Genomic DNA, 25,512 nt, shown 5'->3' with positions numbered 1-25,512 from the left:
TTGGTAATCCTGCTCCAGTCTCCCAGTTGCTGTGCAGAGTAGGATTTTTGTCTTTGTTCACTGCTCTAATTTTTAGAACCTGGCATCCACTAAGCATCAGTGTGTAATGACTTGAATGAGTGAATAATAAGGACTTGGGGTTTTCAACAACTGACCGTGTGTGGGAGAGACGGAGGTAAAGTCCTCTGGATTCTAAACTGTTAAGAAATTGCCCTATGGAGCTCTGTGAGTTCGAGACCAGCAGGTCTACATAGGGAATTCTAGAACAGCCAGGGCTAGGAAGAAAGAAAGTTGGAGCTGGAGAGATGGCTCAAGTGGTTAACAGCACCGGCTGCTCTTCCTGAGGTTAAGAGTTCAATTCCCAGCAACCACATGATGGTTCACAACCATCTGTAATGGGGTTTGATGCCCCCTTCTGGTGTGTCTGAAGTGGTGGCTACAGTGTACTCACACACATAAAATAAATCTGAGGGAGAGGGAGAGAGACCTTAAAGTGGGAGATCCGAGTTCTAGCAGATCATGTAAGCTGCATTAGGCCTACTGCTTCCTAGAAATCCTAATTTGATAAGAAACTGCGTGTGCATCTGCGCAGTCCCTACCTCTGACAGACCTAGGTTTAATTGCTCTCTCCCTTGTCATTCCCTCCTTTCTCAAGCAGGATGGATTTTTTTTTCCTTTAAGATTTGTTAGCAGCGGCGGTGCACGCCTTTAATCCCAGCCCTCGTAAGACAGAGGCAGACAGATCTCTAAGTTTGAGGCCAGCGTAGTCTACGGAGAGAGTTCCAGGACAGCCAGGGAGGGCTACATAGAGAACCCTATCTTAAAAAATGAAAAAAGGTTTATTTATGAGGATGAAGAGAACACTCACTGGTTGCTCGTCTAGAGATCCATCATTCAGCTTCCAGCACCCCCATGGTGGCTCAAACTGTCTACAGGTCCAGTTCCAGAGGATCTGGACACCATCTTCTGCCCTCTGAGAGTACTGCACACACATGGTGCACAAACATATATGCAGGCAAAACACCCATATAAATAAGAATAAAATTTAAAAATTAAAGTTAATATTTATTTATAAATAAATAATATCCTGTGCAAAAACAGCCAGTGCTTTTAACTACTAAGCCCTCTCTCCAGCCCCCCAGGGTGGAGGTTCATTCATGCCTGCCACCCTGGGGAGGCGGAGCTTAGGGACTAAGGACACATCCTCCTGGGGACTGCAATGGTCTAGGACTGCGTGACAGCACAGGGGACAGTGGAGATTTTCTCAACTGTCATGGTGGTTTTTTTTTTCTTTGTTTTGGGCTTTTTTGAGATGTTTCTCTTGTAGTCCAGGTTGGCTTCAGGTTCTCTGTGTAGCCCAGGATGAAGTCCTGATCCTCTGCCTTCCACTTTCACAATGCTAGGATTATAGTATGTGCCGACATAACCAAACTCCACTAGCATGTTTGATAGAAGACACTGAAGTTGTTGCTGAGAAAGTAGATTGGGGGCCATAGAGCCGAGGCAAATGAGAGTTATGGTAGGGTGGTGTCCCTTCCTGGAAGAGCAGATGGTCCTGCACCAAAGGCTGCTGTGTTCCTGCCCTCTGGGTCCCTTCTTAGAGGGAGGGGATCACATAGGGCTGGAGGAGTCCCAGCCTGTGATCTACAGCTAGGGCTCTAAGAGCACAGGCAGGTAAATGGCCCTGAATCCCACTGTTAGTGGGAGGGCAGGTCTGAAACAGGGCCCTCATTGAGCCCAGGAAAGCATTTCACTCACCTTCCAGACACCTTAATTCTCATGGAGGAAGTGACAGAAATGTAAGTATGACCTCAAAGACCAGTGTAGACTCCTGGGACAAATGAGCCGAGCCACAAGAAGAATGCTGCCTGGAAGAGAGTTTGGTGGGACTCCAGAAGCACTGGAAGGACAGTGTTCTATGAAGCCAGTATCTCCTCCATATAACCACCCCAAGGCCAGCTCTGCGCCTGCTCCATTGCCCTCGGGTGTTCTTTTCTATTGTCAGAAAGATCAGAATTGTGATCTGCCAGGGAAGGAATGGTTTCTGTTTCCTCATTCATTTCTTCAAGTCACAGACATCTTGTCAAGGTAGACAAAAGTCTCTACCCCTTCCACAATCCCCTCTAGGGGATTGTCACAGTGAAGCTCCAATGACCACATACCACTTTGCCCTTGCTAGCTGTCACTGTTCCCAGGGAGCCTCGTCCCCTGACATCTACCTGCACTCAGCCAGTGCTGTACAGAAACCAATGCAAGCTAATGTTCACATCTAAGTCTAGGAGTGGGTTGCAGGGCCCACAAGTACTCTAGCTGAGCCTTGTTGCTGGGGTGGTGATACTGTCTTCATGGTCTCCCAGTGACTATGCCCCAAACAGACAACAAGAAGCCCCCTTTGAGGAAAAGAGAGCCATTTTGAATCACTTTGCCTCCACTGATCCTCACTGGCCCCCAGGTGACTGACTTCTGTGGGTGGTTGTCTTAGTTAGGGTTTTACTGCTGTGAACAGACACCATGACCAAGGCAAGTCTTATAAAAACAACATTTAATTGGGGCTGGCTTACAGGTTCAGAGGTTCAGTCCATTATCATCAAGGTGGGAGCATGGCAGTATCCAGGCAGGCATGGTGCAGGCAGAGCGAGAGTTCTACGTCTTCATCCAAAGGCTGCTAGTGGAAGACTGACTTCCAGGCAAGTAGGGTGAGGATCTTATACCCACACCCACAGTGACACACCCATTCCAACCAGGTCACACCTATTCCAAAAAGGCCACACCTTCAGATGGTACCACTCCCTGGTCCAAGGATATACAAACCATCACAGTGGTGATAAGCCCTTGGTCTAGGGCCTAGGCCATCTGGTGCTGATGCAGCAGGCAGGGTCTCCCTGTCCCTCTTAGCAAAAGGTAGCTGTGCCTGATGACTACTCCTTCTCATGGCTCAGCCCTCTTTCCTGGCTTCCCTTCTATGTGGAAGCCTCCACTTGCAATGCTAGGGCTACATAGGATGCAGCATTTCTCAGTTCACTAGGGAAAGCACCTTTTGCATGTGTGTTCGTCTGTTTGCAGGTATGGGACTGTCCACAGTTCTTTTTGAGACAGTCTTTCACTGGCAGCATGGGAGCACGGGGCTTACTTGATTGATCCAGACTGGCCACTGAGCCCCAAGGGTCTGTCTCTCCCTAAGCCCCAATGCCACGATTACAGGGATGTGAGTTCTGTGGCTCAAACTGAGATCCTCGTGTTCGTTCTCGTGACAAGCACTTTGCTGGCTGAGCCATTTCCCAAGCCATCCTATTTGACCCTAAGCTGCATGAGAAAAGTAAAGGCGCTAGGCTTTGGTTAGATGACTGCGGAAGGAGTTTACTGGTGAGCAACTCTCCCTCAGTTCCTACTCAAGGCCTGTACATTCCATGGAGCACTGGTGAGTGGCTGGGGGTGTGAGGGTGTGTCTGTCTGTCTGTCTGTCTGTCTGTCTGTCTCATTGGCCCCTAGTTCATCCAGCCCCAGACATCTTCTACCAATACAAACAATACAAGTTGTCAAATCCATGCTGTTGTGACACTATATAGCCTGAAGGGTAGGTCTGCATAGGCCACTAATGAAGCCCCTTGTTCTACCACTGTCCAAGTAAGAGTATAGGGGCTGTCTGAGACCTGGGAAACCCTCATCCTTCCCATAACATCTTCTGAATCCTGTTCTGAGAGCTCCTGTTTGGAGTAGGCTAGCCTAGGCTTTCTTGTTCCACATGACAGGAGCTCTTCAAAGCAGAACAGAATGGAAAGTGGCTGTTACTGTGTTTGCTGCAAAGAGGAATTTTACCTGGGCCCATGCTGGGAGACTGTGTGTGCAATCAGACAGAGTGCTGTGTTGTAAATCTAATGCCTCTCAGGGTTTCTAAAAAGAGCACAGGACAGCAGTTGGGCACGTCTTTATGTGTGACACTGGAAAAGACCGTATCCTAGGAGCTGTGCTTTGGCCAGCTCTCTGAGGCAACAAGTGTCCAGTGTGTCTAAAGGGCAGGGAATCTTCAGTGAGTGTACTGACAGAGCTTGTCAAAATGAACGGGTGTGGTGGCACATGACTTTAATCCCAGTACTTGGGAGGTGGAAATAGGCAGATCTTTGAATTCCAGGCCAGCTACATGGTGAGACCCTGCCTTTAAAAGAAACAAAATGAAGCTTGTCTTGAGGACCAAAGGCAGAGAACAGGAGGTGAGAATCCAAAGCTGACCTCGACACTGCCTTCTCTTCTCCTTTGATCTTGCCCCCCACACACACACACACCTCTAGCAGGAGTACCCACAGTACCAGAGTGTAGGGCATGTGTGGACAGGGATTCCAGCTTCAAGCATGAAACAAACCACTAGTGTCTGCAGCATGGAGACCACGTTTGTAGTTGCTTAAACAAGTCAGTAGCTTTTCTCCCTAACTCAGAATACCCAGCAGGCTTGTGTGGTGGCCCTGTCATCAAGGGACCCACACCTTATTTCCCACTGCTCTACATTTGCAGTTGTACTGTCCCTCTTGTCTTCTAAGACGGTAGGTCCAGCCTCACTCCCATGTGCACTGTCTAGTGACAGGAGGAAGGGAAGGCCACTGTAGGTGCTGCATCTCCTTCAACATCAACCTTAGCAGCCAGGAGCTGCTCGTGGTCTGCAGCTCTCACAAGAGGCCCAGGACTGTTGATTTGAGCCAAGTAGCAACATGCTCAGCTAAGACGTTCCCCGTCTACATGGTAGGGGATGGGCATGGAAGAGAGATGCATACTTCCCACTTCCATCCTCTAGTTCTGACATGCTCTAATACTGCAGAGGGCTAGCTGCATTCACACTGGCAGCTGGGGGCTCACATTTGAATGGTACTGAGCCCCTGGCCTTGGTTATTTAGAACCCTGCTCATCATTCCCAGACAGATTTTACCTCGCTTGCATCCATGTTGCTTTTATCATCGCAACTCACAGAGCCAAGTATACGAGAAAAGATGGATGAATTGTCTCTGTCCTCATAAATGAGAATATGGGCCAGATGGTAGTGACACACACATTTAATCCCAGTACTTGAGAGGCAGAGGCAGGTGGATATCTGTGAGTTTGAGGCCAGCTTGGTTTATAGAGCGAGTTCTAGGATAGCCAGGGCTACACAGAAATCCTGTCTCAAAATTAAAAAAATAAAATAAAATCAAGTGAATGTGGATCCGTGTGACATTTTAGCCCCATCCATTGCCTGAAATGTAAAGGCTTACTTAGAAGACAAGCACACACACCTTGCAATTACAATCACCATATCGTTAGAAGTGATGGGAAGAGAAGTGACTGGGTGACAGCACCTAGTAGAGGCTAAAGAATAAAGACATGCAGGAGGGATATGGCAGAGTGACACTGTGGAAAGACCCAAGAATGGGTAGAGTCCCAGGTCCTTTTAGAGTCACCCTGCCTATACCTACTTCATGTCTGTGGGAGTGTTGTCATGGCCTGTGCTAAGTCAGCCCATTAGTCTTAGGTTCCTAAGGCCTAGCCAGCTCCTTGGACCTCCTTTTCCACATGGCCTTTTGGACATCAGAACTCAGACGACTTTGGTCACACCCACCTTCTTCAGTTCTGGTGTTTGTTGGTCAGGAGTCTCATCGGCTCACCCACACCAGAAGCTTTTTAAGGATAGAGATTTTCAGGATAGAGAATATCTTGCATCAGCAAGGTAGCTGACAGGTTAGCACCTAGAGTGGCTTGCATCAGACTGTGACCTGGTTTCTGTAGCTCTCTTTGGTTGTGGAAAGGCAGGTGGATCTGGACCTCAGGGTGGTGGGCTTTCCTGTGCAGCCTCCCTTGTGAGCCATAATGAGCCTTGCAGGCTTAGGTCAGGTCACACTGGTACTTCAGTCCTGTCAGACCAGAAAGTAAGAGTCCTCAGTGTTATAAGCCTTTGCCACTAGGCCACCATGATGTAATTCCTCTGACCTCTCCAGCCAGGGAAATGATGGGGAGGCCTGTTTGATAGTCCACACTCTACTTTATACTTACAAAATGCACATAGAAATCATTGGCTCTGCACTCCCAGGGCTCAGGATGTGTCATGTGCAGTGTCGCCCTTAGGCTCTGCCTCTAGCCCTTCCTCGCCCTTCAGGAGTTATAAGTAAGAGACTGAGCCAAACATAAGTAGGCTTCTGGCCAAAAATTGGATTTGACTGAGAAACTAGCAGGAATATTTTTCTGGTGGCTCATCTCCTTCCTGTCTACCCTACCTACCAACCTAGAAGAGATCTAGGAATCCCCTGACCTTCCACCGTGGCTACAAGCAGTCCCAGCTTTCTTTAACAGGCCTGTCCATAAATCTCCCTTGTTTCTCATCTTTGAAGAAGCCGCTCTGTCAGGGAGTTCTTACTCAAGTGTGAGGGGAGGGAAAGGCCACTAGTTTCAGACTGCAAGTTCTTTTCACTCCATTTCACAATATCCATTTCCCAGAAACCACAGGTTTTTGTTTTGGGTTTGTTTGGTTTTTTTTTTTAAATGAGTACCCAGTAGGCAGGATGCCCAACGCACAGCCTGCTAGATTCAAGGCCAACCACCTGGAGAGAAAAGGAGTCGGTCACAGGGTTTGCCTGTGGTGGGGCTGCCTCTCACCACGGAAAATAGGGACTTAAACTCCCACTATTTGTAGTTTGCAGTGGTGGACTTAGTGGGTTGGGAGGCTTGAAGAGACAAGAATGATATTTGAAATTCAAGGCTTAGTTTAGGATATAACGTTCTGGTGAGCATCTTAGTTCCCTGCTAAGTCAACTACAGGAAAGATGAAAGGAGGCTAAAATGGAGCAGGTAAAAAGAGAAAGGAAGCCGAGAGACTCAGCTAAAGAATGGTCTTCATGATTTCTCTGTTTCTGTCAGTCTCCCCCCTGACCCCCAACCCTGACCCCCTGCCTCCAAACAGGTCCTTCTTTGTATTTCTAACTGTCTTAGAACCTGTGATGAGACCAGGCTGGCCTTGAACTCACAGACATCTGACTACCTCTGCCTCCCAAGTACTGGGATTAAAGGCGTGCACCACCATGGCCAGCCAGTCTTTCTGTCTCTTGAGGGGTTTGTGCATGTGATGACTAGAGTTTGATATTGACTGTCTTCCTCAATCATGCCCCACCTTATTTAAATAAAGATCCCAAATCAGTTATACTGGCTCACCTCAAGAAATCTCTTATCGTGTCTCCCAGCTCTGGGATTTCAGGTAAATGGCACTGTACCCAGATTTTTACCTGGGTCCCAGGGAGCCAGGCTATGTTCTCATGCTTGCATGTAGCACTTTACCAGTTGAACAGTATTCCCAGAGCCCACATGCTGGCTTACTTTCTTTCTTTTTTTTTTTTTTTTTTTTTTTTTTAAAGGATTTATTTATTATATGTAAGTACACTGTAGCTATCTTCAGACACTCCAGAAGAGGGCATCAGATCTTGTTACAGATGGTTGTGAGCCACCATGTGGTTGCTGGGATTTGAACTCCGGACCTTCGGAAGAGCAGTCGGGTGCTCTTACCCATTGAGCCATCTCACCAGCCCCACATGCTGGCTTTCCAACCTCTCTGATTGGAAGGAAGAAGACACAGCATAGAGAGTCTTCTCATGCGGTAGAAGGAATGTGCCAAGACCCTAAAAGGATGCCGTGGGTTTAGTGTGGTGGAGAGTCATACGGGATCAGGTCAGGAGCATCTTCTGCTACATAGGGAGGTTAAGGTCAGCCTTGTCTCAAAAACAATGGTAGGAGTGATCTTAAAAAAATAAATGTTCTACAAAGTGTGTGTGTGTGTGTGTGTGTGTGTGTGTGTGTGTGTGTGTGTGTGTGAAGTGTACATGGAGATGAGAAAGGGTATCAGATCCCTTGGACTCTAAGGTTAGGGGGTTGGTTTTTGTTATTGAGGATTGAATCTAGGGTCCCCTGTATCCTAGTCGACACCTCTACCGCTGAACTACATCCCAGGATTCCTTTTACTTTTTATTCCGAGACAAGTTCTCATTACAGTTGAACTCACTATGAAGCAGACAAGCTTTAAACCAGCAGTCCCTCTACCTCTGCTTCTTGAACATCTTAGATTACAGGCATGGACCATCAGATACAGTTTAGGTTTTTTAAAAGGCAAAATCTGATACAGCATTTGGTAATCCTGATATCTGCATGTAATAGACAAGTCAAACAATGATTTACAGTGAGGCAGCCAGGGCTGACTGGCCCCCACTCTATCAGGAGGAACGCAAACATTTTCTCTTTGCCTTACTAGCCTGGCGTGTCAGATCCCTTACCAGGTTACTGCTTGGGCCAATATGGCTGTTAGAAGCATTAATCACGCCAGACTCATTGCACATGAGGAGGAGGAATATCAGAGAGCATGTACCTTTCCCTGTTTAAGGATTCTACCAGAGTTCTGTGACACATGTCACTTACTTCATCAGCTTCCACTTAATATCATAACCATACGTAACTACAAAGGTGTGCAAAGAACTGGGCTGGGCATATTACCTAGAGTTAATCTTTCTAAAGGGAACACATGCACACATGCACCATTCTGTCCTTTTGATACAAGAGATGCTCCTTAAATAGCACAGTCTCTGGGAATAAAGAGAAGTGCTGGGCAGTGGGACACGCCTTTCATCCCAGCCCTCCCTCGGGAGGGAGACAGATCTCATCCAGCTTGGTCTACAGAGCAAGTTCCAGGATAGCCAAGGCTACATAGTGAAACCCTGTCTCAGAAAAACAATGGAAGGAACGAGGGAAGGAGAAGGGGAAGGGAAGGGAAAGGGAAAAGGAAAGGGAAGGGAAAGGAAAGGGGGAAGGGAAAGGAAAGGGGGAAGGGAAAAGGGAAAGAAGAAAGGAAGGAAGGGAGAGAGAGAGAGAGAGAGAGAGAGAGAGAGAGAGAGAGAGAGAGAGAGAGAGAGAGAGAGAGAGAGAGAGAGAGAGAGGTGCTTAGGACTGTTCCGAGTGAGTAGCAGCAGGAAGAGGTTGTGTTGCAGATGGTGGAAATGCGCTGCTGATCTCACTGTCTGCACAGATCACAGGCTGATGCATTGCTCTACAAAGAAAACCTTTCACAGGTCTACAGTGTGGAAAGAAAGAGAGTAAGGCTGCAGAGATGAAAGCCCGGTGGGTAAGCTGGTGTTCTAAAAGACCTGGGTTCTAGTCCCTGCACCTATGTCAAGGAAATCTGATCCCTTCTGGCCTCCTCTGATACTAGGAACACATCTAATGCATACACACACATATATATAAGCAAAACACCCACACACATAAAACAAAATAATAAAATAATGTTTTAAAGGAGAAAGTAGGTGTAGGGGAGCAGGTGGCTCAGTGGCTCAGCGTTGCAAGGCCCTAGCAGCAGAAGAAATAAAAAGGAAAGAGTAACATGAGCAAGCCTCATAGAGAATACACACTTGTAGGATAAAGCACACCAACAGCTCAGTTTCAGAATTAAGTTGCTCAATTAAGATGGAAGAATCCCTGTAAGTACATTATAAAGTATGAGGTGTCCCTTTATAAATACCTCCAAGAGAAGTCTGACTCGCAAGAGACACCGCTGTGGTTTGTGAGGTCCTCCATGTTCAAGGGTCCCTGGCAGGCAGAGCTTAAAAGCTGCAAGGTTACAGGGATCGCCCTGACTCAGCCTGGGCGTTCAGTAGTCAGAGAATTGCTCAAGGGTGGCCTCAGCAAACTCACCTGCAGCGAGCAGCTCTAAGAGCTCTAGTGTCTCTGGAGAGCTTGTTACTGCTTTGTCTTCATTCTTATTATGTTTATTTTGTGTGTGCATATGCTTGCGTATGTGCAAGTGTGTACCAAGACACACTCAGAGAGCTCTGAGGATAACCTGACAGCATCTGTTGTCCTCTTCCACCCGTGGGTCCCACCAACCAAACTCAAGTTGTCAGCCCTTGTTTTGCTTTTTGTTTTAAAATGTATGTGTTACAGGTATTTTGCCTGTATGTATTTGAGTTTGCTGCATTGTATGCCTAGTCCCTGTAGAGCCAGAAGCAATGTTGGATCCCCTGGAACTGAATTATAGACAGGTATACACTACAGTTGACACCTTAAACAGTCACAGGACATTTACAACATTTATACTGTAGGTTTCAATTCACAAAATTAGGATCTTCTTTCATTACCTTCTGAGGAAATTGCAAGCACACTGGAAATTTAAAGTAAACATACGAAAAGGAAGCACGTTTAGTGGCAGAGTATTGCCTGGGGCACCTGAAGCCCCGGGCCCATTCCCCAGCACCTAAAATCAATAAAGAGCTTAAATGTAGTAAAATACCATTCAGATATCTAAGAAAGTCTGCTAAATATACCATTATTCCAACAACAAAAGAAAATCAGGGGCTGGCTCAGCAAGTACAGTGTCTGCTGCTTAAGCCTGAGAATCTGGATTTCAGATCCCAAGAACCCAAATTCTGGCCACAGTGGTGAGACACATCTGTAGCCTCAGAGCTCATGCCGTGAGGTAGGAAACAGAGACAAGTGGATCTCCATAAATTCATGGCCTGCTAGCCTGGCATGGTGGCAGACAACAAGGACACAGTGGAAGGAAAGATAGCACCCAGTGATCTCTGACCTCCACACATGGGGCATGAGCCATGGCACGCAAGCATGCACACAAAAATAAAGACTCCTTTGAGGCTCAAATAGTTGAAAACACCATCAGTACTAAACTAGGTGAGCAGGCACAGTATGGGAGCCTGTAGTCCTGATTATGGGAGGTTCAGGTTGAAAGGTTACCTGTGCCCAGGAGTTCGAAACCAATCTGGGCAACATGGTAGGACCCTATCTCCAACAACAAGGTTTAAATATGTGAAGCTCTTCTTAGAGGAAACACTTGTAATATATGTTATACAGAATATACAAAGATGTCATCTTTTTAAAAAACAGTAAATGAAAATGATAGAAAAAGATTCATCAAGGGATTGGGGAGATGGCTCAGTCAGTGTAGCATGTTTACTGTGCAAGCGTGAGAGCCTGAGTTCTGATCCCCAGAACTCTGCTAAAAAGCCAGGAGTGCCAGTGCCCACCGATAGGCCCAGCACTGGAAAAGTGGAGACAGAAGAATGCCAGGGGCTTTCAGGCCAATCGGTGAGCACCAGGCTCATTGAGAGACTAGAGATTCTGCCTCAGGAAAGATGGTGGAGGAAGCTGTCAGGATCTCAGCAGGTGAAGGTCCTTGCCGCTAAGCTCACCTCCCTGAGTTTGATCCTTGAGACACACAGTGTAGGAGAGCATTCATTCCTGTAAGTTGTCCTCTAATGTCCACACATGCACAACAGCATGCACATGCATGCATAAATACATACATACATGTGTATATGTATAAATAATAGTAAAAAAAAAAATCAGGTGGAGAGCAATAGAAGACATCTGACATCAACCTCTGCCTCTACACACACATACATCCTCTAAGAGAAAGACCATAAAACCAATCTCCTTGTAGAAGTAGATGTGAACAGTACAAATGAAAGAAAAGAACCCTGCTTTCTCCACAGTAATAATAATGCCAACTAGGACAGCAGCGCTGTGCCATTCCCTGTATGTTGATACCGAGTGAAAAGATTGCACTCTCCCAGATGCACGGTCAGACCCAGGGGGACTGAAAATGCTCACATTTCTAGAGGCATTTCAGTGGTATTTCTGGAAATTTACAGTGTATACCAAGTGAGCTGGGACTCAAACATTTATGAATGTCCCTATAGAAATAGAATTTTAGGGCTGGTGAGATGGCTCAGTGTGTAAGAGCACCCGACTGCTCTTCCGAAGGTCTGGAGTTCAAATCCCAGCAACCACATGGTGGCTCACAACCATCTGTAACAAGATCTGACACCCTCTTCTGAAGTGTCTGAAGACAGCTACAGTGTACTTACATATAATAAATAAATAAATCTTTAAAAAAAAAGAAATAGAATTTTACACACATGTACAAGGGTATATCTGAGTTTATGCCTTTTAACAGCGTTTTGTTTAGATAATAGCAACTCAAGTATACATCAAAGAATTACATAAATTGTAATCCCTTCATAGAAGGCTGAAAGTAAACATGATGGAGTGGCTATTATGAACTAACATGTCAAGGCACCATGAGATGCTGCTGCTGCTGCTGCTGGGGAAAGGAACAGAGCATGCTGGGCATCATGCTGCATGCCTGTGAGCCTGGCACTCACAAGTCAGAGGTCTCAAATGAAGGAGGAGGAGCCAGTGGGGTAGCTCATTGATTTGCCAGCGAGCTTGACAAGCTGAATTTGATCGCAGGCCCCCACATGGTAGAAGGACAGAACAGAGTCTCACAAGTTTCCTGTGACTTCCACACACATGCATGTATCACATGTACACGCCCTCATACACACATTCACATATGCTCACAAAATAAATGTAATTTTTTTAATTTAAAAAAAGAAAATGAAAGAGTTGGAAGTCAAAATCCAAAATGATTCTAGTTTAAGCTCTGATAACAGTTATCAGTGTGTATTTTGTGCGTGTAGAAAGCTTTACTATACATTCCCATCCCCTCTGCGTGAAGGAACCTAGCAAAGAGTGCAAATGGATGGGGTCTGTAGTTGTCGAAGGAGTAAACAGTTGGAGCCAATTGTGAGGTGTGGTCTTGCCAGGTTTCCCTAGCCAGCAGCCATGAATGAAGACTCTCTGGACTTTGGGATTCTTGCATTCACCCTATCAAGTCTCTGTTTTAGTCTCAAGCCAGCGTCTTTTGACCCCTTAACAAATTTCAGTGGCCCCTGTCACCATCACTGTGAGTCCTCAGCAAAGTGAACTTGTCATGAGCAATTGAAGGCAGCCTCCTCGCTTTCCTTACCTGGTGAGAGCAGCCTAGTCATGCTGCTCACAAAGCTCTGAGGTAGCCAAGTGGGACTTAAACTCCTCTCTGAACTCTAGAACTTGGGGACAGTGTTTAGTTTTAGTGTTGAGGGTTCTGTTGCGCTCCCATCCCTTACTTCCTACCTCCATGGAGCATGTTCCTCAGAGTCCAGCAGGAGGCCGGTGGAGTTAGGTTTTAGTTTCTGGCGAGGACTGGGGATAGAATACTCTCAGCTGAAGAGAAGTCTCAGTTCTCAAAGACCAAGAGGCAACAAAGAGGACCATGGCAGGAGGTGTGTGATCTGCCCTGCCACCATCCTGACTTGATTTCTCCACAGCTTAGTAAAATGTCTTAGCAAGATGCTCTACTCACTCATAAACCTCATCACCTCTGACCCTCAGTGTGAGTACTGCCCGGCCGGGTCACTGTGGCGGTCACTCAGAGTGTTAGGGTCTTTCATGTATTGTCAGACTGTGAATAAAAATAGAAACACACAGTTAAATTTGAAAATTGAACTGTGAGCAACCCTGTGAAGAGCATGACCCTGGGTTATTTGGGAATTCTGACAGTGAACAGTCAGGACTGATCGTTACCTAGGATTCAAATGGAGCTCGGTGTCCTGTCCTGTACCCAGCACCTTCTCTCTGGAAGCTTCCACAGCAGCAGGGAGCATTGTCAGGGTACTGCCAGGCCCCACCCCTGCCTTTCCCCCCACTCACCTCTCTCTCTCTCTCTTTTTTTTTTTTTTTTTTTTTTTTTTTTTGGTTTTTTGAGACAGGGTTTCTCTGTGTAGCCCTGGCTGTCCTAGAACTCACTCTGTAGATCAGGCTGGCCTTGAACTCAGATATCCACCTGCTTCTGCCTCCTGAGTGCTGGGATTAAAGACGTGCGCTACCACGCCCGGCCTCACCTCTCCTTTTTTCCCTCATTTTGCTCTCACTCCCAATTAAAATGTACATATGTGAGTGTTGGGTATAATTACTAGATAAGGTTTTGTGTTAACAAGGGAATCTAACTTTTTAAGAGCATGCTGGCTTTTTTTTTTTAATAAGTGGCCTTCAATTCATTTTTGGCCATTTGAGTCATTGACCTTCACCTTGAGCAGGAAGGAAGACTCCATACCCAGGGTGAGCGCATGTGCAGCCCCCAGAACGGATGCCACTGGGAAGGTGGGAGTGAATGAGACTGTAAGGGAGGAGAGCAGTGCCCTAGACTATCCTGGGGCATAGAATAGACTCTAATGCTGTGGGGGACATTCTCACTCAGTTGGCCTGGTCAGAGAAGAAGCCTTAGACTCCTGTGGCTGACCAGGGACATCTTGTCCTGCTGGTTATGACAAATCCCTCATAGCCTTCTGCTTTCATGTTCCGGCCCCTTCCAAAAACCAGATAGTCCACTCTGGACAATCCTCTGACCTCCCCTGCATTAGCCCTGCTGGCTTCCATTGACCACGTTGGACTCTGCTGTCTCTGCATCTCTCCATCCCTCTTCCCCAGCAGCACAGAGCTGTCCCCTCCCCCTCCCCCTCCCCCTCCCCCAGAGAAGTGCTTCCCATCTGGAAAGGAGAGTTTTGCAGAGTGGTGCTGTCTTGGAGAGGACACTGACCTGCAGTCAGAAGTCACTTCCCTTCTGACTTAGTTGGCATCATTCTGTGGTGTCAGTTTCAGCATCTATAAGATGGGGTGGTTTCATATCTCACGGAACATCTGCATTAAAACACAAATACAAAACAAGCATTAAAAGATAAACAGGGTTCCATCTCCAATCCAAATGCTAGATAGTATCTGTTAATGCTGAAAGATAGAAAGCTTTTCTATTTGTTTTTAAACTCCTGTTTATTTGCTAAATTGGAGGTCCTTAGCACATGATGGGCATCTCTTTTTCTCTGTTGTGGATTTAGGGACTTCTGGATGCTGTTCTTGTCTCTTTCAGGCTGAAGACTAGGTCTGCCCTACAGTTCTTGCTATATTTCAGAAGTGACTTGATATTTGTGATGACACCAAGGTGTCTTTTTACTCTAACGGAGGCACTGGGGTGAACTGAGTGCCATTCCTGCCAAACAGCCTTATTACCCAGAGAATCTGACAGCAGTTCTCTTGCCTTTGATGGCAATGAAATGACCACCTGACTCCGAAGCCCAAGGCTTTCTGCTGAACCGAGTCTTACACAGCTGGTTAGTGCTCCACTTCACTGGAAACAGAGTGAGGTTGAGTACCCACGGTGCCTACTGTGTGTGGGAATCCAAAGGTGAGAGGCACAGCATTTCAGCTCCCATACTGGGCTCATCTGGACATCCTCTTGATTCCAGGGTCTCAGTGTGGCAGAGCTTTCTCTTGGTGGTCAAGGTCTAACTGAGAGAAGCTTTTGTTCCTTACACTTAGCACTTAGGTTTAGCCCTGACTCACACACCTCCAAAGTGCCAGCATGAGCAACAGCCACACCTGTGAAGATTCATGTTGGGGGCAGAAGGCAGATTGGGATCAAAGCCTCCTGTAACACAAGAATTTCTCAGCAGCTGTAGTCCCTTAATAATTATGGTTTGGAGCTTTGCCAGGAAGCAAAACCATTTGGCATGCCATATTTAACAGTGAGCACTGTTCAGTATTCATCATGGTCCTGTGCAGAGCAAATAGGCACCTCAAACAAAGGTAGGATATTTATGTGTGTATAAAATAACCTGCACCTACATCAAACCTAAACATGTTTTCAGAGAGGAATGTGGCACTTCCCGCTGCACAGTGCCTACTTTATGAGTGAGTGGGAGAAAGGTCACGGGCTCTGCTCCTTCTCCTTCCTCGCTGGCCTTAGTGGTTGTAGTAATAGCAGTTGCTGTAGTAGCAGCAGTAGTAGGTTTTTGTTTAGAAAATTTACCACCATTCTAGGCAAAGCAGTGTGCTAACTGCAGAAATCTTTTGTGGCGTATTGCTGTTGACATGGGAAGCCAGAATTAGTGAGAGGATGGGGAGAGCAAGGCCAGGCCAGGGACTGAGGAAGAGGAGCGTGTGCTGGAAGCCCTGGTCTCTGGAGCAGTGGAACCTGGGATCCTGGTCTGTATAGAATTTTCTGGACAAACGTTTGTCATTTGAGGAAGGCAGAGAACAGGGGCTCTTGAGAGGAGAGGATGTTAGAGCTGCACCTGAATAGATGAGCAGAAGGCTGGTTGATCACATTTTGTTGGTACACCAGAGAATAGAGAGAGCAAACTGGAAGTGGGGCAAGCCTGGCCCTGTGAGGTTCCAGTAAGGCTTCTTGTCCTAGAAGTTCTATAATCTCCCCATGCAGCACCACCAACAGGACACCAAGTGTTAGAGTGCACACTCCTACGGAGGTCATGTGGACTCTAAGCCTCTGTTCCCATAAACCAAAACAAACTCCCTTCTGGTGTTATGTCACAGCAACAGGAAAGTATGGCAGGTGCTGGCCCCAGAGAACTCGATTGTGGCTGTGAAGAACCTGACCGTGGTTTTGTTTTGTTTTGTTTTAGAGGGATGGGTAAGGTTTTGGAACTGTAGACTAGAAAAGCAATGAAAGCTGTCTTAAGAGGCCAATCTAGTAGTAGTGCTGAGAGTGATGCAGAGGCCCAGCTGATAAGATTTTAGAAGCGATCGGGTCCTTATTCTCAACTAGACTAGTGGCAAAGAATCTGGTTGCTTTCTGCCCATGTACTAAGAACTTACTTGGACAAGATTTAAATGTAATGGGCTAATTTCCTTGATGCAGGGAAATTTCAGGATGGGAAATTTCAACGTTATAATGTTGAGTCAGTGGTGTGCCTATCACTGATGGCTCTTAACACAGGTGGGACGGGAGGAAATGCAAAATACAGTCAGTATGCAGAGGGAAAGCACGGGAGCATAAAGGCACAGAAAACCTGCTGAACAACTGCCTGTAATTGCTCACATTAGGTAAGAGGATGCCTTCCTACTGTATTGGAACAATAAGAAAGGTTCCCCAAGGGCAAGACTCCAGCCAGCATTCAACTTATAATAGAATCCAAGTGGTTTTCTGCTTTTACAAAATGCCTGTATACACACTACCTTACTCGTGTGATTGGAGGAGGTGAAGGGTCATCCCGAGAGGCTAGCTGGACAGTGGTGTCAGTGATGTCCATGTGGTACTGTCTTTCCCTGTGTGTCTTTCCCTGCGAGGCCATGAGAGGACACTGATAATGCTATAAAGGTGAAGCCTGGGTTAAGATGCCAGAACTCTGAGACATGTGCTAAGGAGAGCTACATATGGGGATGGGACCAGCCCAAGAGAAAAATATATGTTCCGGGCAGCAAAGGTCGAGAGGTGAAGCCATCTAGCCCCTTTGAAACTAAAGCCTCAGATACCAGACATGGAGCTGCAAATTTTGGTGTCTACCCTGCTGGGCCCCATTTCCTCCCTTTTCAAACAGGAATGTATATTCTGTACCATTCTATGTTTGGATTACATAAGTTGTACTTTAGTTTTACTGTGGTTAGAGTCAAGAAATTATCTTGAAACTTAAGAGAGACTTTGAACTTTAAAATAGTATTGAAGCTGTGAAAGGCTTTGGGGACTTTTAAAGTTGGGCTAAAATAATTTTGCATTATGAGATGGTCTCAAGCCTGTAGGAGCAAGAAGCCAAATATGGTGGTGTGAATAAATTTATAAATTTAAATATTTCTCCACCATAGGCTCCTGCATGGTCCCAGTCAGCAGTGCTGTTTGGGAAAGTTATAGAGCTTGTAGAACAGGAAGTGTCACTGGTGTGGGCTTGCCCCTATGGGATAGCCTCATCCCACTGCCACTTACTTCCCTCTCTGTTTCCTGGTGTACCAGCAAAATATGATCCACCAGCCTCCTGTTCTGGCCACCTGCTGCCATGCCCTACTGTTGTGGACCTGAAGCCTTTGGGTCCATAAATAAAAACAACCCAGCAACCACAGTAGCTCTGATTCTGGGAGCATAGAATCCAGACAGCGTAATGATCACTAGGAGCACAGAGACACCACAGTGGTCACCGGAAACACGGGAAGTGGAGGAAGAGAATATTGGAGTTGAGGGGGTGAAGGATGGTGAGAGCCAATGCCAGCAGGGACATCTTTCTGGATGTTAAAGACACTGATGTGTCTGTCTAAACCTACAGAGGTCTGCTGATCAGGGTCTCAAGTCGAGTTTAGGGCACATTGCAAAGGGAGAGGGGTTATCTGAAGATGGCCAAAGGAGAATGCCAGGGTGTCCAAATCAGAGGCCAAGAGAAGAAGATATAGCCCCAACTAGAAAGTTAAGAGTATACTGGCTTCTGCCAGGAGGAAGAGGGGACACAGAAAAGATGGTAAAAGTAATGGGTGTGTCTCAGTAGAGCAGATTCTGATTGAGAACTGTTTTTATAATGGCTTCCCCTCCCCGCAGAGCTCAGACCCTGGGCCTCACACTGTGAATGCCTCATTCCTGAGCCCTCTGCAGCTGTGTAATAGTCGCCTTTAAGACTGCTGGTTCCTAGGCCTGGGGACATTCTGAAAGCAGAGTGAACTAGGAAGTAGAAAGGCAGTTTACCAGTGGACTCCAGAGAATGCCAAAGAGGGAGGTTCCCTGCCCTCACTCATTCAGTGTAGGCTGGCCCAGGACTCTAGCTGAACTGAAACATGCAGCTCCCCAGAACCTGCACCACGTCTCTGCGAAGCGTGCAGTTCTGCGGTGTTCAGGTTAAGGCTACTGAACAGCTGAGCGGACAGAGGAAGAACCCAAAGGCTTGAGATCAACAGCAGCAAATGGCTCTAAGGGAGAGGAAACAAGCCGGCTTCAAGGCTGCCTCCCTTCAGGAATGCCCCCTCTTATGATTGTGTGGACATTTTGTGTGTGATGTCAGGTTAGCCATGCAGCTGATTGCAGCTGGGAAAGTCCTTGCTTTAGTCCTGACTGGGAGGAGGTACAGAAAGCAGCTTTGCTTCCGTGCTGTATCGACCACCCTCCTGGGCTCACACAAGCTCTAGTTCTTCTACCCCTAGACTTTGTTCTTTTCTGAGCCCGGGCCCTGGAAATGAGGAGGGTTAGCTTCTCCCCCGCCCCACTTTCCCCAAGTTTCTTTTCTTTTCTTTTCTTTTCTTTTTTTTTTTTTTTTCTTTTTGGTTGTTCTGAGATAGAATCTAGAGCATCATGCCTGCTAAGCAGACCCTTCCTCTAAATTCTCCATGCAGGCTACTGTCTTTCAGCCCCTTATCTATACCACTCAGATTTAGGGACAGTGTCCTAGGAACAGTGTTCACTAAACAGGCTCTTTCTTTCTTTCTTTCTTTCTTTCTTTCTTTCTTTCTTTCTTCCTTCCTTCCTTCCTTCCTTCCTTCCTTCCTTTCTTTCTTTCTTTCTCTTTAGATTTTTTTATTTATGTTAGTACACTGCCTTCATTGTCTTCAGACACACCAGAAGAGGACATCAGATCTCATTACAGATGGTTGTGAGCCACCATGTGGTTGCTGGGAATTGAACTCAGGACCTCTGGAAGAGCAGTCAGTGCTCTTAACCTCTGAGCCATCTCTCCAGCCCCAAACAGGCACTTTCTTAAGCACCCATTTTCCTTGAATGTCTCAGGGCACAGACTTTAATTGTCAAGAGGCCTCTTTTCTGGTCATGCTCCCTGCGATATTTTCTTAAAGCTCCTTTCTTTGTTTGAGATGTAAATTATATAATGTAAAATTATAAAGATTTTGGGGGCTAGAGAGATAGATATCTCAGCAATTAAGAATACTTGTCCTGTCAGAGGACCCAAGTCAGTTACCAGCATCCTCATGGTGACTTACAACCATCTGAAATTACAGATCCACAGGAACCAACACATAAGGTGCTCAGATGGTACATGTACATGCAGGCAAAACACTCATACATATAAAATAAAGAATAAATCTGGAGCTAGAGAGATGGCTAAAGGGTTAAGAGTGCTGGCTGCTAGCTGGGCAATGGTGGTGCCCGTCTTTAATCCCAGCACTTGGGAAGCAGAGGCAGGCGGATTTCTGAGTTCGAGGCCAGCCTGGTCTACAGAGTGAGTTCCAGGACAGCCAGGGCTACACAGAGAAACCCTGCCTCGGGGGAAAAAAAAAAAAAAAAAAAAAGAGTGCTGGCTGCTGTTCCAGAGGTCCTGAGTTCAATTCCTAGCAACTACATGGTGGCTCACAACCATCTGTAATGGGATCTGATTTCCTCTTTGGGTGTGTCTGAAGACAGATCACTCATATACATATAAATAAATAATTTAAAAATAATAAATTAGGCCTGGCATGGTGGTGCACGCCTTTAATCCCAGCACTTGGGAGGCAGAGGCAGGCAGATTTCTGATTCGAGGCTATTCAGGGCTACAGAGTAAGTTCTAGGACAGCCAGGGCTACACAGAAAAACCCTGTCTCGAAAAACCAAAATTAATTAATTAATTAATCAAATCTAAAATATGATTTTCCTTAAACATTTTTTAAGTTGTCTTTATTATTGAGGGTGGAGCGTACCCTTCCATAGCCTGCATGTGGAGTGGAGAGGACAACCCTTATGTGGGATCTAGAGATCAAAGTCGGATTGTCAAGCTTAAGGCAAGTATCTCTATCCACTGAGCTGTCTCACCAGCCCAAAATTAACCAATTGAGAATGCACAGGTGGGTGACATCTCGTATATTCTACAGTCATCACTGCTGTCTGATTGCAGAACATTTCCTTCACTCTTGCCATTGAGCAAGCCCTGAAGGCCAGCAGTGCTTCCTGTTCCCGTGAGTCTGCCTTCTCTAGACACTTCATATAGCTGACCGTAAAATATGCCTTGCGCTTGGCTTTATTCATAGTGCTCATATAAGGCATACCCATTTTGTAGCCTGAATCAAGCACTTTCTTTTTGGGTCTAAGTGATATTCCACTGTATAGCTCTGCCATATTTTGTTTATATATTCATCTGTTAATGAATGGACATTGGGTTGTTAAGAGTGTTTTTTTTTGATTGTTTCTGTACACATTGTTAAGTCCCAGGTCTCTGGGTATGTACTTGAGAGTAGAGTTTCAGGTCATATGGCAGTTTTATGTTTTAATTACTACACGATACTAAACCCATCCTTAAAACAGGGTATGATTTAAAGTACACCCATAATACCAGGTCTTAAGCAGCTAAGGCCAGAACATCAAGCAGTAAGCCTTGAGAACACTGAGTTAGGTCTCAGTCAAGGTGGAAGGAAAGAAGTGCAAACTATCCCCTGACTAATACACAACAGCGCCACCGCACCACGCCCACATGTACATATGTGCATGCACCCTGAGCCTTTTGGCCCTTCTTTCTGCTCAGCTGGCCTCACTGTTGCCCTCCACTGGTATTTCTTTCATGCCCTGTTCCTTACTTCTCTTCCCTCTCTTATGACTTCTTCAAGCTCAGCTCCCCATTTCCAGCAGCATAGGGCCATGTCAGCAAATAGACACCAGGCCTTAAGGAGGAAGACTATTTTCAGGACAGCTGCCAAGAATAGGGGTAACATGGGACAGATAAGGGTATTAAGAAGGGGTTTGAGCAAAAATTCAGTTTCAAGATAGAAAATTCCTAGGGCAGAGACTGCGGCTTTGTGGTGGGTCACTTGGCCAGCATCTACAAGTTCCGTCTCAAACTAGGATCAGTGATTCCCAGAGACTGAATCATAGGTACTTAACATTTCAAACCGTGTTTCCTAACCCTGATTTTATTACATTTATTTCCAGTGTGTGAATATGTGTGTGCCTGTGTGACAGTCATGGAGGCTAGAGAGGCTTTGCAAATTCTTAAAGGACATTTAGTCTTAAGAGCTCAGACTGAGAAGAAACGCCTTGTAATCGAGCAGGCCACCTGTGAAATCAGCAAGGAACACTGAGGTGAAGAAGCATCTCAATGGATCTGTTGAGTGAGGGATGTAGACTGTGTGTGAAGAGCCACTGCGCTCTGACCTGGCCAAGGAAGAGGCAGCCAGTGAAAAGGGAGCCCAGGTCTTCCTGGTACCCCACGGGCTTCCCGGTGTGTAGGCATTAATTTGTCCTCTTGGCTCATGGGGTTGGGGTCAGATTGCCATTCCAGGGAAATCACTTTTGGGAAGAATATAATAATAACACAAGCCATCTACCATCCTCAGAGCTGCAGGCATGGGACCCTTGGGTACTCAACAGAAGGACGCCACCAAGAAGCAGGGCTAGTGACCAGAGGCTACATAGGTGCTGGTCACCTGAAGGAGGGGCTGAACTGATTCAAGCCAGCGCACTGCCATGTGTAGGACACTAAGTGTAGGCCCAAGTATTCTGAGATGGGTTCAGCCCTCTGCTTACCAGGGCCATCTCTCCAACCCAGCTGCATCCATTTGTTCACATTGAGAGGCACTCTGGGGGCAGAGGCAGGTGGATCTCTGAGTTCAGGACCATCCTGTTGTACATGGCAAGTTCCAGGTCACACAGGGCAACACAGTGAAATCCCATCTCAAAAATAAAGAATGAAATTAAATAAGAATAAATAAAATTGAAGGGGAAATTCACTTACTCAGATGTTTGAAATGGTTTTGTCTTTTCTAAGTTATTGTAATTTCACCGTGTAAAGGGTTTTCAGGGAGCTAGAGATGAGACTCAGTGGTTAAAAGCAGGTGCGGCTTTTCCAGAGGACTGGAGTTCAGATCCCAGCATGTTGGGCCCCTCACAGCTAACTGCCTACAACTTAAACTCCAAGAGATCCAACGCCCTGTTCTGGCCACCACGGGCACACATGCATGTACACACACACAAACACACTCACACTTACTTATGCACATACACATTCACACACCTATACATAAATAATAAAAGTCGATCTCTTTAAAAATCATAAAATGAAATTAAAGGAACTAGACATTATAAGCTACACTTGTAATCCCAACACTATAGAGATGGAGACAGAAAAATCATGAGACTGAGGCCATTTTATGGGTTTGAGGCCAGCCTAGGCTACAGTGAGGTCCTGTCTTAAAAACAAACAAACAAAACAAAACAGAAGAAAAGAGAGGGAGGGGTTGCTAGGGCAGTTGTTTTCTATTATAGATTAAAAACAAAACCATTCCCACTGGGCAGCCAAATATGTAATGCCAGGTCAGCACATTTATGCAGGTCACACTAGAAAGAAGGGACTGTGGGAACTTTTGGGAACCTAGGCCATTTGTGTCATTTAAAAAAACAGAAAATGAAGCAAAATCCAAAGTGTAATATTTGAAAGGTTTTTGTACCAAGTATTTTTTAAATACCAAAATAATAGCAGTGTGAGATCCCTTCAGACCTGGAAACGTATTTCCACCTCTGGGCAATGTGTAATAACTCCACCTCTGGGCAATGTGTAATAACTCTTACAGACAGCTGTTCAGGGGGGATGGCTGCTTATGACCTATTCTTCCCCTCTCTCCAAAGGATGTAAAGGGCATGTCCTAAGGGGTGCCTTCTAGAAAAGGGGTAAACCTCTCCATATCTGCCAGGGACCCAACCCGTCATTCATTACTGGGGACCCTAGAGACAGTTTGTCTGTCCATTTGCTATACTAAGATAAACATTAGTAAAAGTGTTGGATGAGATTGTGGGTGGGGTTAAGGTCTTACACTGGGCCCTACTGAAACTGATGGTGCCTGGCATGTGCCTTCAGAACGTTAACAGCATCCCTAACTCTCTGGCCCCATCACATGCCAACAGCGCATGCGCCCTCCTGACTGACAGGCAGATCTCCTCCCCAGATAGACCGTCCCTCAGACAGGAGGCTGGGACCAGGAAGAGCTGGTGTAGGGAGGACAGAGCCAGTGCCGAGCCACTCCCAGCCCTTGACGAGTCATGGAGAAGGGCTCAGGCAAGAGGTCCTCCCAGCTTCTCCTCTTCCTCCCCTCCAACATTCCAGGGTCTGTTTCCCAGTGAACGCATCCAGCTGGAAGCCCAGCGGCTAGGAGACCTCTGTAATGGGGTCATAGAGATCAAGATCCCCAGACATCAGCCAGGGCAAAAGGCAAAACAAATTCAAGGGCAAGCAGCAAAGCACTGACTGGTTGTAGACAGCTCAGCTCAGCTCAGTGATCCAGAGCCTGGGCTGCAGAGCCAGGCTCCCTGTTACCCACTGCCTGTGCAGTCTTGATCTATGTACTCCAAATGTCAACAACCCTGAGTGTAAAATGGTAACCACACTGCCATCTACCTCATTCTTGCAGTCTAGGAGTTTTCCCATTACAGAAACAAGCAAAACAAGTAGGTTGTCTACATAAGACTGTAACCCCATAGTAATGGCTGGTATCTGTTAGAGACTGTCTTAGTCAGGGTTTCTATTCCTGCACAAACATCATGACCAAGAAGCAGTTGGGGAGGAAAGGGTTTATTCAGCTTACACTTCCATATTGCTATTCATCACCAAGGAAGTCAGGACTGGAACTCAAGCAGGTCAGGAAGCAGGAGCTGATGCAGAGGCCATGGAGGGATATTCCTTACTGGCTTGCTTCCCCTGGCTTGCTCAGCTTGCTCTCTTATAGAACTCAAGACTACCAGCCCAGAGATGGTCCCACCCACAAGGGGCCTTTCCCCCTTGATCACTAATTGAGAAAATGCCTTACAGCTGGATCTCGTGGAGGCATTTCCTCAACTGAAGCTCCTTTCTCTGTGATAACTCCAGCTGTGTCAAGTTGACACAAAACTAGCCAGTACAGAGCCCCAGTACACACAAACATGTTTTCTCCCCATATATATTATCTATCCACATCTAAACAGACAGACATAGGTATCTATCTAAGATTGAACCCAGACCCTACTCGGTACAAGCACAGCTCCCCCATGGAGCCACATCTCCAGCCCTCCCCAGGACTGTTGATGGACAGCTCAGGGAGTTAGAGCCATGGGGTAATCACTGTCAGGGTCCCGAGGCAGGTCTGACTAACAGAAGAGGAAGACGAAGGTATAGCAGATGAAGCAGACCGAGGGGAAGGGAAGGGAGGTGAAAAGAGGACTGTGACTGAAGGTCTCGGTGGCCACATCTGTCAAGGTGAGGCTGACGTGGAGCCTGCAGGTCTCATCAGAGGGTCATCTAGTCAAATGTCCATATGGACAGGGCAAAAAACAGCCCTGTGAATAGCAGTGTAGGAGCAAGAAGTAAGGTAAGCAGTTCTCTGCCACGAGGCATGGCCAGCGCTCTTCCCCAGACACCAGACCAATGTGTCAGTCATTTTCCTCAAACTAAGCTATTCACCCTCTGAGAAAGGGCCTGGGCTTTTCCTCGTGTCTCTCACAGAGCAGCTGATCAGTGCACAGCTGTGAGGAGGAACTGACTTAGATTGGTGGGTGATGGGTTGGGAAGAGAGAGGGGGCGGTAATTAATGTGTGCTAATGTGCAGGGCCCCCAAAACCCTGACCAGTCCCCTAAAACTGACACAAGTTCCCACAGATGCCTCAAACAAGATTCTCCAGAGCTACAGAAAGAACAAACTCAGGCTGTCACCACTGAACAGCTCTCAGTTGACCTCTCAGGAGGGTGAGAAAGACAGTCACTGGGCCTTAGTCTAGACAGCATTCCCCTGGGCAGCTCACAACCCTGGCACTCCAGCTCCAGGGCACCCAGTGCCCTCCTCTGGATCTGCAGCACATACTCTCTCACACACACTTTCTCTGTGTGTGTGTCTGTCTCTCTCTCCCTCCCTCTGTGTGTGTATGTCTGTCTGTATCTCTCCTTGATCCCCACTGCCTTGATCCCCATAACTTTGTGG

The 25,512-nt window shown here is 46.6% G+C and overlaps 1 protein-coding gene and 1 long non-coding RNA gene across 11 annotated transcripts in view; one reads left to right on the top strand and one right to left on the bottom strand.

The window, feature by feature from the left end:
- Positions 1 to 25,512, top strand: part of Thada (thyroid adenoma associated) — a 276,191-nt gene that overhangs the window by 244,377 nt on the left and 6,302 nt on the right. The window lies entirely within an intron of this gene.
- Positions 2,526 to 25,512, bottom strand: part of Gm36279 — a 31,301-nt gene continuing 8,314 nt past the window's right edge. For 3 of the 6 annotated variants that reach the window (XR_385850.4, XR_877060.2, XR_877061.2), the window contains exons 2-3: positions 14,426 to 14,526; positions 10,067 to 13,291 (exon numbers count right to left, since the gene is read on the bottom strand). This is a non-coding gene — a long non-coding RNA (predicted gene, 36279). Of the gene's footprint in view, positions 5,874 to 10,066; positions 13,292 to 14,425; positions 14,527 to 22,096; positions 22,207 to 25,512 lie in introns of those variants that run through there. The other 3 variants (XR_385851.4, XR_385852.4, XR_877062.2) reach the window with 3 other exon arrangements.

This window comes from Mus musculus, chromosome 17 (assembly GCF_000001635.26).
Source record: "Mus musculus strain C57BL/6J chromosome 17, GRCm38.p6 C57BL/6J".
In the NCBI taxonomy this organism is placed as follows: Eukaryota; Metazoa; Chordata; class Mammalia; order Rodentia; family Muridae; genus Mus; species Mus musculus.
This window is presented reverse-complemented; position numbering and strand designations above follow the sequence as displayed.